This window comes from Rhinolophus sinicus, chromosome 17, assembly GCF_057876585.1.
Source record: "Rhinolophus sinicus isolate RSI-liver-muscle chromosome 17, RSI-T2T, whole genome shotgun sequence".
Taxonomy (NCBI): Eukaryota; Metazoa; Chordata; class Mammalia; order Chiroptera; family Rhinolophidae; genus Rhinolophus; species Rhinolophus sinicus.
The window spans coordinates 58,712,517-58,724,972 of record NC_142517.1 but is presented as its reverse complement, the minus strand read 5'-3'; the positions used below and the strand labels follow the sequence as shown (position 1 = coordinate 58,724,972).

The following is a 12,456-nucleotide window of genomic DNA, read 5'->3' as shown; positions in this document are numbered from 1 at the left end:
GGAGAAAAGAACCTTTTTTAAGGAATGGCCATCACCAATTCCTGGTTTAACAAGACATGGGTCTCTTAACACTAAACGTTCTGTAGATTTCAGAGACCACTCCACCAGGGTTTGAGTTAATTGTGACATTAAGTGTACTGTCACATTTAAATGTCCTTCCTCTTCCTTCTTCAAACCTCATTTCCCCTTTCTCTTTCAGAGTATTAGCACCTTAAGCTTATTCAGAGTCCCCAACTATTAAATCCTCACCCAGGCTTCTCCTTCCCCCAAGAAAAATGTATTACAGTCTCATTTAGCAGAGAGCTTCTAGTAACTAGCTATCATATAAAAGTTCTGAATATGTCATAGTTCATGTTTAGATGTTGGCTTGTGCTACTTCTCCAACCCCCTGCAAGGAAGGATATCTAGATTTTTCTTGGGTAATATAATTTGCATAAATTAATTTCTTGATAGTGATGAAATTTTAGGCATCAACCAGAAATTGGGATAGAGGATAAAGTTGACTTTAATGGTCAACTGCCACCTTTGGCCAAGATATAGGACAGAGAAAGGTGGAAGAAAACATCCGCAGAGCAAACAAAGGTGGAGAACAAAACAGATGCCAGACAAATGAGGCCATTCTAGTCTGCCTCACTGCCTCTAATAAGCCCTCCTGAATAAGGTGCTCATCTAAGCACCAGCAATTGTGCCTTACTTTGTCCTCCAGCTACATTTCAAGTGGCAGCGTGACAAGATCTACGAGAAACCTGACTTAATTCTTAGAAACTGAAGGTGACTCCCCAGGAGTCGTGCCTACGTAGTAGGATGACTTGAAAAATGTGAGTCTAAAGCGAAAGATGAACACCACCCAGAAACTTCCTTTCATCACAAATGCAAATTCAAACGGAAGAAGGGTACTACTATACATTTAACAGGTTTTTCCAGTGATGATGATCAGAGCCTTTCTTCATGATTAGTAATTATTCTTTCAAAATATCCAGGTCAGGATTACTACTCCCACCTCACTGGTCTGAGAGGCCTGCTAAGAATGCCTAATTAGTCCAATTAATCTGTTTCTAATTTGCATAGACAGGACTTCGCTGTAAGTACCTGTTAAATTCTTCTCAGCGTAGGTAGAAAAAATCCATTCGAGAAATGAAATCAGCAATCTGATGACAGGCAGCTCAAGGTCAGGTGGTCAATAATATTAAGGACTTATTGTGGACAAGGTACTAGAACAATTGTAAAGCAAAAACTATTTTCTCAAGAAGACTTAAATCAAGGTGAGGAAACCATATGTTTAGGATATAAAAATACTCCTTAGGGTTCTAAAAATCATTGTGGGAAAGTTTGTTGAGGAACAGGATATTTACACAGTTTCAAAATACCTCCCCATAGATTACTTATTAATTACAAAGGGAAAAGAGTTACCTTTATAGTGAAAAAAATCTCTTAGCTAACGTGATCAAAGTTAACTAATGTCACCAGTATTACCTCCTGACGTAAGACACCGAGGACTTATTACCTGCCATAAAAGGCATAACCTGGGTGGCTGGTTAGCTCAATTGGGTAGAGCACAGTGCTCCTAACACCCAGGTTGCCGGTTCGATTCCCACATGGGCCAGTGAGCTGCGCCCTCCACAACTAGATTGAAAACAATGACTTGACTTGGAGCTAATGGGTCCTGGAAAAACACACTGTTCCCCAGTATTCCCCAATAAAATTTTTTTAAAAAAAGCATAACCTGTATGGATTCATGAGGAACAAGCAGACAAACCTGAATTAAAGGGCACTGTACAAAGCAACAAGCCTATATTCTTCACAAACTGTCAGCCATGAAAAACAATGAAAGGCTGATGTCCCAGGTTAAACCAAAGAAATGACAACTAAATGTAGTGCAAAATTGTAGATTGGGGGAGAAATTGTTATAAAGAACAGTTATTAGGACAATCAGTAAAATTTGAATATGGGTTATGTATCAGATAACAATACGTATCAATGTTAAACTTCCCGAATTTGATAGTTTACATTGTATTATGTAAAAGACTCTCCTTGTTTTTTTAGGAGATATGAGTATATGCTGACGTATCTAGAAATAAAAGGTCATAATGTCTGCAACTTACAATCAGCAAGAAAGAGAGAAAGAAAGAGAGAGAAAAAAAGAAAGGAAGGAAGGAAGAGGGGAAAGGAGAGAGAGGGAGGGAGAAAAATGTGTATATTATACCTATAAAAAAGGTAAAGCAAATATGGCAAACATCAATGTATGAATCTAGATGGGGCATAAAGGAGTTTCTTTTACATTCTTACAACTTTTCTGTAGGCTTTACCTTTTTGTTCAAAATTAAAAGTTTAACTTTTAAAATGCTCTATAATAATTTCTACACAGATAGGCCCTCATATAAGATTGTCTTTTGAGGTCTCTAGAAACTGATTCCCTCTCCTTCCTGACTCTTTGAATCAGTATACATAATATACATATTCCAAGCAGTCTATTTAGTAATCTAAATGTCTTGCACGGTAGATAACAACAGCAATAGTCACAATGTTGGCTATCTTTTTTGAATACTTACTATGTGCCAGGCACTGTACTAAGCAATTTACACACACATTATTTTCATTTAACCCATACAATCTGAGAAGCAGGTATTATTAGCCCCAATTAACAAATGAGAAAACTAAGGATCAGGGAAGTTAAGCAATCTACCTAAGAGATCACATAGCTAGTAAGTAGAGGAGCCATGACTGAAATTCAGACTTGTCTAATTTCAAAGTCCTTACCACTGTTTTCTGATGTCTCCCAGAAATTCCAGATTTTTAAAAAGAAGCTGTCTCATCATCATTACTGCTGCTTCCTTCAATCAAGAACATTCTCTCTACAGCATGAGTCCCTTATGTTTTCGCACACATAAATCATAGCAGTCTAACTGAACAGTGAAATAAAAGGTCACAGTTATTTAAAGGTAAACAAGGTCCCAGGACCAATCAAATAGAACTGACGTGGCTACTGGCCTGAATCAGAGGCTGCCTGATTTGTCAGCTGTACAGATTTATAGATCTTTCCTGCTAGGTAGTTTTGCTAGGATTTCCTGATAAGCAACAAAGAATTATTTAATCTCTGCTCCTACCTCTCTGACATTACAAATAGGTGATATTTTAAAGGCACTTGTACTTTTTATTCATGATTCAAACAGTTTTAAGGGTGTCATAATAAATCAAGGGGATAAATGCCATGTCATATTCTCACCAGTTATTTTCTATAATTGCAAATTAAAATTCTTTAATGTTTAATAGAAAAATACTTAACACGTCCAAAGACATGTTTATAGGAACTTCTCAGAAGTCTTTGCTCTGTGTTTGGCAGGGAGGAGTATGCGTGCTATATTTTCGTAGCTTTACTAAAGTATAATTGACAAACAATAAATTGTACATACTTAAAGTACATGATTTAATGAGTTTATATATATATATATATATATATATATATATATATATATATATATATACATACATCCGTGAAATCGTCAAAATTAGGGTCACGAACATATCTATCACTCAAGTTTCCTCATGCCACTTTGTAATTCATCTCTCCCTCTCCACTCGGGTTTTGCTTTGCTTTTTTGTTTGTTTTATTTTTTCATATTGTGTCAAATACACATAACATAAAATTTGCTTTGCTTTTTAACTGCTTACTTCTTGAAGTACTGAACCATCTTGTCATATGATTCAACTCAACCAGCCAAACAGGTGGTGGATATTATTTTACTAGAAAAAAGCAAAGGCTTTCCTCCTAATAGTTAAATACTGTCAGTGTGGTCTTCAAGATATTCTAAAGCCAGATTAATGTCTGCAGTTGCTAGATTTTGTGACACTGGATCTATTCCACTAGATTAAAAAAAAATCATACAAAAAATAAAATATCACAATGAGGACTCAAGGCAAGAGAAAAGGGTTGTCTGACTAGCTATTTAAAGCTAAAGTAAAATTTCCAAACATAGAAAGAATCAAAAATACCGTATTATTAACACATTACAAAGGTCTTTGGTAAAGAATAGTAATACTAATACATTTTACCTGTATTTCAGTTGAGTACATATATTCTTCGACAAAATCTCTCCATCTGCCTTATATAAACACCTCTAACCAAATGTGTATGGCAGTATTATTCAGTATTCTTTTCTGTGCTCCATTTTGAGAAATGTAAAAATCTTTAACACCAGTCTGTCAGCATAACGTAGTGATTAAGACCCTAAAATCAGATTGCCTAAGTATGAATTCTATCTCTACCACTTACAAGCCATGAGAACTTGGACAAATTCCTTAATTTCTCCAACCCTTACTTGCATCATCTAACAAATGAGGTTGAAATGGGATAATCCATGTAAAGCCTTAGCTCAGTGCCTGGCACACAGTAAGTACTTGTAAATATTAGCTACTGTTATTATTTAGTAGTCGTAGTTGTCATCGTCTACCTTAAAGCCTATCTTCTGTGTATCCCCTATATACAAAAAGATTTTGTCAAGTTTCCCCCTAGGATTACTATTATAAAAAGTATATACTTACATAAAAGTATGGTAAATATGAAGTATGCTATATCTTCCCTATTCCTACACAACCAGGTTTAAGAATCACTGTTGTAGCAAGAACTCTTCTAGAGTCTGATGTTAAACTACGACAAAGAAAGAAAAGAAACATTACTACCATTGCTACTGCTACTCACAGTGAGCACTTATCTACCACCTGTATGCCTAAACACTTTTAAAAATGTTAAAATTATCTGAATATTTACAACCCATTGACACAGGTATATTATTTTTATCACTATTTTACAGATGAGGAAACTGAGGCACAGAAGATAAGGCCACATAGCTAGTACGTGGTGAAGCTAGAAATCACTTTAAAAAGAAAGAAAGAAAAGGAAATCAGATTCAGTCAGCTTGGTTGTAGACCACACGTCCTTAACTACTATTGTATGTGATACAGGAAGGCACCTGGTAATTATCCCTAATATTGAAATGCCTGCTATGTTGGGTAGGGCAGACACTTATTCTGTGAACGTTCAGACAATAGAACATGGATCACTGGTTGAAAGATGCAGAGACACAAATTTTAACAAAACATAATAAAAATCTTTTTTAGGAACAAGGTTATTTGAAATGGGACTGGGTAATCTCAGGAGACAATCCATTTTAGCACACCAGGACATTTAGAGCAGAGGTTGTATAGACACACATTTATTCATTTTGCTGGTCATAATCCTGTTAATCCTGATCTTTTTGTTTGTTCCAATCTGTTAAAAATATTTCAAATCTTGACCACCACCTTTATTAGCTACTTATCACAATTGCATGTAATCTATAAACTTGAAAAGCATGGTTTTTATGTCTCCATCCAAGTCATGGCTGAAAATATTGATCAGGATAGATACAAGGTGTGATAAAAAAATACAGTGAAGGTTTAAATAAAAAAATTTATTATAGTAAGAGTCATATTGCCATTAATCCCCCTCAAAATACTCCCCCTCACTTCAAACACACTTATCCCATCATTCTTGTCACTTTCTGAAGCAGTTCTGGAAGTCCTCTTTCGTGAATGTCTTTATTTCATCCTTCAGCATGACAACACTCCATGTCACACATCGCTTCTAGTACAGCAATTTCTGTCAAATAAAAATATTACAGTGTGTCCACATCCACCTTATTCACTGGATCTGGCACCGTGCGACTTCTGGTTCTTCCCCAAAGTTCAAAATGATATAAAAGGTAAATGCTTTGAATCGATTCAGGACATCAAGGCAGCCACGACACCGCAACTAAAGACACTCACGAAAGAGGACTTCCAGAATTGCTTCAGAAAGTGGCAAGAACAATGGGATATGTGTGTGTTAGAAGCGAGGGCGAATATTTTGAGGGGGATTAATGGCAATGTGTATTTTATTGTAATAATATTTTTTTAATTTAAACATTCATCATATTTTTCAATCATACCTCATATATGTCCCCATACACTCATGTGACATACCATTAAAACCCTCTCCCCTCATTGAGAACAACCCTTACTAGTCTTTAGGTTAGTACAATGTAAAACACAGTAAAGCTTATCTTTAGAAAACAGAATAGAGGATATATTTAGAATTCATAATGATTTAGGGTATTCAATGTAAACCTGTTTCACTGTACTATCTATCACATAGCCCACATTTCTCTATCACAGTCCCTGAAATAGTGATGATAACAATTATAGTGATTATAATGATAGCTGATACTTATAGAGTACTTCCTATATGCCAGGAAGTTATAAACCTTTAACTTATATTAAATAACTTAATCCTCACAACAATCCTATGAGATAATACTATTATCTCTATTTTACCGATGAAGAAATTGAGGCACAGCTAAGTTAAATGACTTGCCTGAGATCACACATCTAGGAAAGGGCAAAACCAGGACTTGAATGCTGGCATTCTGGCTCTAGGTCTGTGTGTTTAATGACAATGTTATGTTGCCTAGTAAAAAAATGGTCAGACATGAACTTAACCAAAACCACTTACTAAACTCTGGTCATGTGCTACACTGGGCCAAGCAGGAACTTAATTTCATCTTTCAAAAAGACTGGGCTCCCTTCCCACTGGGCGTATTACTGGCAGACTACTCAGGAACTCCAGGGGCTTGTTTTGGTTTGGGCCAGAGCAGAAGAGTAGAGAGGGCACTAGACCAGGAATCATATAACAAAAACTGGATTTTAATTCTAGCTCCTTCCGGTACCTTAACTCTAGATTACGGTAAGTCCCTTGACTCTAAGCGTTTCTTCATGTGGTTAAGGAGGGTTCTAATAAAATGTACTTCATTTCTAAGTCATGGTAAGGTTCAAATGAGAAATTAGACTATAAAGAGATATTAGACTATAAACTCCCTGATGTGGTAGATATTTGTTGTTCGTCTTCCCCTTGTTCAATCCACCTATTCTGAAAAGAGACCATTTTCATTTGGTCTGTGTGAGCTTTACCCTCAGCCCTAGCTAGCATCAGGCCGCATGTGCAAACCCTAAACCAACTAGTACATCAGTACAGGAAGAAGGATGGAGGGGAGGGCAATGATAGGTGACCTGAGTTAGTCCAATCAGTGACTTCAGGACTCACCAGATGGGAAAGCTTGGACAAAGATTATCACTTCTTTCTGTGTGGCTTTGAACATGGAGACATGGCTCTAGGAACAATTGCATAACAATCTAGTGGCCAACCGATAACCAGGAAGAGAGCCTTTTTCAAAACAGTAAACAAAGGAAAAAAAAAAAAGCTGAGGATAGAGAAAAGTCAGATCCTGAACTGTCTAACTGCCAACCAAGACGATCCCCTTTTTGTTTAAGTCAGTTGAGCTGTGTTTCTTATCACTTGGAACCACACAATCATAATTGATGCACCCAATACGTAGCAACGATCCCTGGAACACAGTAGTCGTTCAGTAACTATTTGAATAAGTGTAGTATGTATAGAAAACCACTTTGAAATTTTCAAAAACACTATATACATTACTGTTTTGTTTTGATGGAAAGGGGTCAAGTACTTGTAAATTTATAACTGTATCAAAGATGGCGCAACAAAGCTCCCATCCTGTCAAAAGTATTTTCCCTTATCTGCTTGCACAATTCTTTATCTGCTTACATACAGTTCCTCCATTTTCTAAAAATGACTTTTGTGTCTTACATTATATTTTACTTTATACTTTAAAGTGAACATTACACATTAAACTTAAACTGAAGTCTTAAGATCCTTTGGCTTTAGAACAAACATACCTAATACTTTTTGGCTTTTAATGTAAAACACTTCTGTATCTTATACTCTTTATTCAGAGATGTAAAACACCAACGTCACAGCCATTCCTTAACAATAAAAGATTTTAGAAATTAGAGATTAACCCTCACATGTTTCCTCTAGAACTACTACTAATTTTAAAACTTTGACTTTATATGTCTCTCAAGCTTTTTCATTCTCACTGGCTCTCTTAAACCATCCCCACGTTCCCTCACATCTATGCACCACAAAAGCATAGATAGTAATTTAATATTTAGTGCCTAAAATGATGGAAAAATTACCCCCCGTTTCCCTACAGTTCTAATAAATGCCTGCTGGGACACATCAACTTTGCTGTTGAGAAAAGGTTAAGTGGGAGGAAGAGGGCATACTGAGGATAATACATACATGTTGGCTTTTTAGTTCATTATACTGAAACTTAGCTGGACCTAAAACCACACTACCTTTACAACATTCGCAACTGCACAGTAACCACTGAATACCGCCAACAGTGAGGATCAATACTTCCCAAACTCTCCATATGATAACCGCACCTTTGTAATCAACCAACACCATTCAGGTAAAGGTGCAGTGATAGCCCTGAAAATGGAGATGGCTTTGAAAGTACTTAGAGAGAGACTACAGAGCCTCCCTCAGGAGTTCATTAGGGTGGGCCCCACCTTCCTGTTTGCTCAGTGGTTTATCATCCAAAAGTGTTTGTCAAGAGAAGCTACAGCAAAAGAGAGACAAAGGAAGCTGGCACCAGAATGCAGCATTTGTGAGGCCTGATCCTACCCACACTGCTACCTACTTAGTCCCTAGTCAGTCGCCTCATCTTAGTCACTCAAATTCCCCATTCAACCAGATTCTAAATATGGACAGAACTACCCACACCACCACCAGCTACCACCCTGCTTGTTAAGTGCATTAGTGTCTCCAAATTGCTTTCAAGATACAGAATGTAGTATTGTGCCTGTGATTTTTTACTCAGACTCACAAAATCTGCCTCCACTTCTGCTGACCCACCTCCCAGTACACACTGCTTGCTTTGTTCTTCCATGTTCCAACAGATGGCTATTGGATGCATCAAGTTTGCTGGTAAGGAAGTACAGAGAGTAAGTTGGAAATGTGTGTGGGGGTAGAGTGGTGAGAAGATACTGAGGATAAATCCAGTCAGGTATTTTTCCAGTCTGAATGTCCAGAAGGAGACAAAATCTGGGCACTGGCATGCATGGCATTGCACGTGCTTGGGTTTTAAAGATGAAAGTCTCCTACTAGTGCAGTTTTAGGGACTCCCACTCAGTCCTCTTTATTCTCCTTTTTTATTGTTAGATCTAGTCAGCACCCCAGGGTGAAAGAAGAAGTGGACTCTGCTTCTTAAGCTATGCAACAATATAAATAGTAGCAAGCTGCAATTACATATATGCCTCAAGTTTCAAATTCTAATTCAAATTTGACTGCGCACTATAGAGAATTATCTGCAGAAAGAGGAAACAAATTTTCCCTTTGCATTCTATTCCTGCTTCCCCCTTCTCTGGGCCTACATTATCTTCCTCAGTAAAACCTTATGCTCAGTCATTTTCTACTGGCATACCCATGTTCACTTCCCAAGCTGTCAGTCAGCAGACTTCGTATTTGGGGTCTTCACCTGCTTGTGCCATGTTAAAGCTTAATACAGTGGCGTTCTAACAAGCAAGGTTAGAGCGCATCCAGTACTCTCGGTGTTAATCATGTCATCGCCTGTCCGTTCAGGCCTTTCCACAGATAACAGGGCAGTCACATCACCCCTTGTGTAAAGGCCTTTGAAGCTGGAAGCTTGAGGGGGGAGGATATATCTAATCCATAGCGAGGAGGAGGCACGAGATTCAAGAACCATCAGACATCCACATCAGAGGTCAGCAAACTACAGCTCACACACCAAAAATGGCCCACTGCCTGTTTTTGTAATTAAAGTTGAATTGAAACACAGCCATGCTCATTCACTGATGTATTTATTGCCTATGGCTGCTTTTGTGCTACAACTGCAGAGTTGAGTAGTTGCAACAGAAACTGTATGATATGCAAAGCCTAATATTTACTATCTGGCCCTTTACCGAAAAAGTTTGTCAAGTACTATCCTAGAAGAAGTCAGGACCAGGTTTATTAATAATGTCATAGCAAACTCTGCCTAGATTATGCAAATAGTTCTAAAGTGGAGGATACTTCTAGGAGTAGGATTATATCAAGAAATTGTACCATACCTTTCTGATACAGGATTACTTCAGTTTATGTCAGTAACATTATGTCACCACAATATATAGAATTAAGTCAAAAAAAAAAAAAAAAAAAAGCCTTTGAGATTTGAGAAATTCTAAATGTAAAGGTAAATTTCACAATATGACCTGCACTGACATTACTTTTAAAGAAGAGCTCAGTGTTACTCTTCAATGTTTGAGGCCAGTAAATTGCCACATCTAAGATCTTAGCTTTGAACTTGATCTCTTCCCTCTAATTTCTTCAGAAAAACCCTTATTCAACAAATACTGAGTGGGCACTTACCCTGTGCCAGACTCTCCGTTAGCGCTGGAACCAAATAAAGCTTATATTTGGGCCTGGTCACACAGTAGAATATTTCAGGAAAGAGATTATCTTAAAAACCACAAGGGACACTTGTGATAGTTCTTACAGTTGAACAGGCTCTGCCACCGTTCCAGAAGATTCAGTGAGTAAACCCTGTGTTTAAAGGCTGTCTTCTTCCTAGAGTGAGTTATGGAACTTATATGTCTAAGGCAAGGGCTATGATAGATTCAGGGAGTCTGGGATTTGAACAAAAAATTTTATCTTTACTTTTGCTAACCTTGGCAAATTCACCACTTCCTTCAATTATGAACCTAAGTTGCAACAGTAATAGTAGATTTAGAATAATAGACTTTCTCACCAATAGAAATAATATATTTTCATATCATATTACACTCCTTACAAATATCTTGTTTAAACACATGATCTTTTAAAAATGATTATAGTTATAAGACCCACTGATAGTAAACATTATTTACTATATTAATAAAAAGCACATATAGTGCTATATCACACTTAAAAATATTTTGATAACTATTTCAACATAATCTGTTTCCTTTATAATTCCATGTATTTTATATTTTGCATATAAAAATACTATTCCAAAAAGAGAGTTCACAAGGTTTCACCATACTGCCAAAGGAGTTCATGACACAAAAAAGATTAAGACTTCTGCTCTAGAGCCAAAAAAAATAAACAAATATAATCACATCTAAGGTAATTCTCTGTAAATTAAAAAATAAAAACTACATACTTATTTTCTGCTAAGTGCCATACACTCATTTTGTTCTCTGATATAGAGCAAAGACGGTATGTCACTATTTTTAGCAGCTCTCACTTCAAATAGTAATGAATGTGATATAACAGCATAGGGGACAATGGGTTCCCCTGGCTCATTGGTAGTCATTCTAGTTCACACATAAAAAGCTTCAAACTAATATAACTTTCAACTTTCAACAAGAGAGTTACCAAAAGAAAAGGAGAAAAAAAAAAAAGACCAAAAAAAAAGCCTACTATATTTCTATCTACTAATCTGGTTTGTGAACAGTAAATTATGGGCAATTCAATTAATTTATTAATGAGATAATGTATGTAAACTAATCTCACACAGTGTCAAATATATTTTAGAAACTCACAAATGTTTTTTTTTTCTTCTGGAGTGGAGCTCTGGCATATACTGCAAAATAGATTATGTAAAAATTTGTATTCCTTGAATTTACTGACTGAATTGCAGCATGGAGTTAGGATTTAAATTTTGCCACAAATATTCATAAAGCAATTAACAAAATAACTCAAACTTCAAACAGCAGATAAGCAGAAGGGTTGAGCCTAGAGCCCTGATCTCATTTTCTCCTTCCAAAGTCACATTATTTTTCCAATGTGACTCATGTGGTGATAACGTAAAAGATGTAAAAGCAGCCACAATCCTGAGCAAAAAGGAACTCTCACAGTCCAACAATGATTAGCAAGTACTCTGAGTTTCAGGTTTCTCTAACTGAAAAAATTCCCCCCAAAAGTCATGACTTTTAGGAAAATTTAGTCTTTCCAATTTATTTTAGGATAACACCAATGTTGGTGTAAGAGAGACCTATTTCTGTTTGATTCAGAAGTGGGAATTACCTGTGTTAGTAGAAAAGCCAGATATCTGACTTCAGATCAGAATTATGCAATAACAATAGCAAACTATTATGCTTGCTTTTTTTATATTTCATAAATTAATTTTTATCAGCATTTATAAGACGGAGAGGTTATTGAACTCCCGGGGGGAATCATGTCTAACCCAGAGGTTAGACAGACAGCTCTATAGGGGAATCATATGGTTTACACATTCCATGAGATTGTTCACAAAATGTGGTGATCATTATTACATTGCAGATTATTAAAGGGTTGTTTACACAGAAGTACAGTTACCTCTGCCATTAGAAAATCTAAACAAGAGAAAGCAATAATTCTTCTCACAGTCACAGAGTAAGTCAATGTTAATATCAGATAAAGCAACCCAGGACTTCTGAATCCAAGCCTCTATCTGATTAGATCATTCTCCCCTTAAGGGATCAAATATTCAAAGGGGAGGACCCCAAGAAAAATAAAACCTCACCTGTTTAGGGGAGGAGAACGCATAGGCTGAAGAAGGA

The 12,456-nt window shown here is 36.6% G+C and overlaps 1 protein-coding gene across 1 annotated transcript in view; it reads right to left on the bottom strand.

Moving 5' to 3' along the window:
• The window catches only part of DYNLT2B (dynein light chain Tctex-type 2B), a 41,400-nt gene that overhangs the window by 536 nt on the left and 28,408 nt on the right, over positions 1-12,456 (bottom strand). The window lies entirely within an intron of this gene.